Below are 3159 nucleotides of genomic sequence, written 5' to 3'. Positions count from 1 at the left end.
TCTAGCTTGACGATGTTGGTGTATCACTTTTTAAGAAAGCCATTGAATTCCAACACCACGAAAAATAAGTCTTAAAATTGTTGGTGCAAATGAGGTTTAGATGGAATTCAAGAAACTGGCAAAATTGACTTCAAGACGAGCCTTTCTATAGACTTTATCTTTAAAATTATTCACCCCCACCACTCTGTATACAAAGGGGAATAATGCGAATAGCTTTAGGGATACAATGAAGCCAACGTCTAACTTCGTATTGCACTTTACGAGAGTAGACTGCTAGATACACTCAAGGATTTGCAAAATTGTTCGGTCTTAGAACCTACTTTCTGCAACAAGTAGATTATAAGGAATTTGGAATCTTTTGTAGTTGATGGGAACTTAAGTGTTTATATTAATAGAACACAACACTTTTCTTATTCTTGATATTTCTGCTCTTGTGTTGTGTTTGATTTGATGTCTCAAAATGGTTGGCAACAAACCTTTTATATAGGCTTGTAAGTGTCTCTTCTTCAAGGATACAACCCTTTCATTAAGGCACTATTTTGTTTAAAAGACATCTTTACGTTTTGCCAAACACAACTTTTTTATGAATGTATTGTTTTAATAATCATCTTATAAAGAGATAACTATTCATTCCATAAATTAAAACATTTGAGTTATAATTTGAAACAATAACTTTTCATATTTAACTTTTGAGATGTGGTGTCTTTTCAATATGTCACATGACTTTTAGATGTTATTTTACCAAGAGACATAACCATTTACATGAAAACCTGCTTATAATCCAATAGACACACTATGTCACTTTATGTGACATAACCTTTAAGCTAAGATAACTTTTCATCATGTGACATAACCTTTGATTTTGAAAATACACCAACAAAGTCATTCCTATATTTATCAAGTGCCTCATATTTTCCTTCAGGATTTATGTACATTACGTGGACGTTTAAGAAAGTGTAGCCCAAGGACATAGTATGATAAGTGAATAACAAAGTTAGTTGAGTCGGCATACCAAATATGTTTCCTTTTTGTGTATGTCTTCTGTGGGGTCTGGTTGGTTTGTCTTCGAATGGTTTATGGTTATTTTTTCCTTTTTTGGTGGTTGGTATGTTGGTGTTGTATGGAAAGCATCAGAGTAATGCATGGTGATTGAAAATTTTGTATACTGCCTCTGGTGTGGCTGGATGCTGTGGGTGGGATGTTTTGAAGGTCCTGGTATGTCTTATTTAGAGAGAGACTAGCGGGAAGGGCCAAGATTTGAGGTTACTCTGGTGATGGGAGAATAGTGTGAATGCTGTGCAGGTTGCATTCTTTTTGTTTTCTGAGTGAGACTAAACAGGTGCTGAGACGGGTCGGTGGAGGTGGTGTGAGTACAAGGGAAGTGCTGCGAAAATTTTTGCTCAGTATTGTTTCATAAGTGTAATTTTGAGGTTTATGCTCATGTATTAGTGGTTGTGCATAGGCCCAAAAATTACAGAACTTTTTTGTAAGCTTGATAGGAGGTTAACCTTTGGTTACTCCTTTCAAAAAATATATATAAAAAATATATTTCGTCACCGTCTCAAATAAACTTCATAATTAAAGATTCTCAACTTGCTGGTATCATATGATGTATTTGTAGTAAAAGAACCATGCACATGGCATTTAGTGTTCGCCAGTCCAGAAACAAGGACAAGAATCTCCAATGCGGTTTAAAAAGTTCCAAACAAATAAAATGAGTACATATTCTGTAAATTTAATATAAAAGGATGAAAATCAACCCTGAACTATATAAAACAACAATGTGACAATTTCCACCAACAACATTAATGGCATCCTTCAAAGCTTTAACTGTTTTTTTTTTAATCTAAAAAAATCGAAATATATTTTGAAAAAAGATCCCGAAAGTGAGCGAAAAAACAGTTTTATGGTGTTTTTTTTTTTAATTTCAATGGTAGCGAAAGCCGGAGGTTTGAGTTTGGATTTGGGGTGGTATTGGGAAAGAATGGCAAGGCAAAAAAGGAAGAAGAGAAGGAAAAATGCAAAAAAGAAAAAAAAAATGAAGTTAAATGGGCTTTTAATAGTCTTATTAAAAAAACAACGTAGTTTTGAGTGAATGGGAGAAAAAAAGAGAGAAAAAATAGTAAAGGTATAATGCTCGAAAAAACACTTAGTCGAAAAAACACTTAAATTATTTTAAAAAAAGTCAAATAAATTTTTATTCTATTATTATGTTCAATTAAGTCTTTATATTTTTATTTTGAATTAAATAAACTTTTATAACTAATGATTGACTAATTGTAATTAGAAAAAATATCATTTGTCATTTTATATTCACATGACATTAACTTTAAATTGATATGAAGAGCGAAAAAGTTGCATGATTATGTTATCATGTCAAATTAACATGTCACGTCATCTTCAATTATGATATGTCAATATATCATGTCATAATTAATCATGATATTTTAGCATGCTACATCAACATCATACAGTATAAAATAATAAACGATATTGTGATTAAGCCAATCATTAATCTTAAAAATTTATTTGACTCAAAAGAAACAAAATCAGCACCATCTGACATGTCAGCATCACGTCAACATAAAGACTCAATTGTCCATAATATCAAAATATAGAGACTAAATTAACCGGATTTTAGATAGAGACTGAATTGAATGAAACATCATAGTATGCTTTGACAAAAAAAAAAAATAGTCCTTATGAGTTTATATATGTAAGATGACGTGCAAATACTTTAGGCCATCCATCGGTTACAATGGGCTGTTTGGAGAACATGAGTGGACTAATTAAGATGATACTCATTCATCAATCACCATGCAGAATTAATTAAATTGCAACAAGCAAGTATTCTGGTAAAACAATGTAGAAAACAAAACTAAGTGACAAAAAAAACCTATAATTTTTCATATATATATATATATCCTTATATATATAAGAAAAATTATAATATATAGTAACCTTTTGTTGCTTATCACTAGATCATAATTGATTTTTTAGTGAAAAATTGATTTCGTATCACTTCATTGGTTTTTTTATAATTATTATTATCTTTTGATTGATTATTTAATAATATACATATCTATCACTTATATGCAATTTTCACTCGATATATGACTTTATAAATATTATGTTTCCTTATTTTAAAAAATCTACATT

Source organism: Theobroma cacao, chromosome 1, assembly GCF_000208745.1.
Source record: "Theobroma cacao cultivar B97-61/B2 chromosome 1, Criollo_cocoa_genome_V2, whole genome shotgun sequence".
Classification (NCBI taxonomy): Eukaryota; Viridiplantae; Streptophyta; class Magnoliopsida; order Malvales; family Malvaceae; genus Theobroma; species Theobroma cacao.
The sequence above is the reverse complement of the archived record's forward strand: the minus strand, read 5'-3'. Positions refer to the sequence as shown.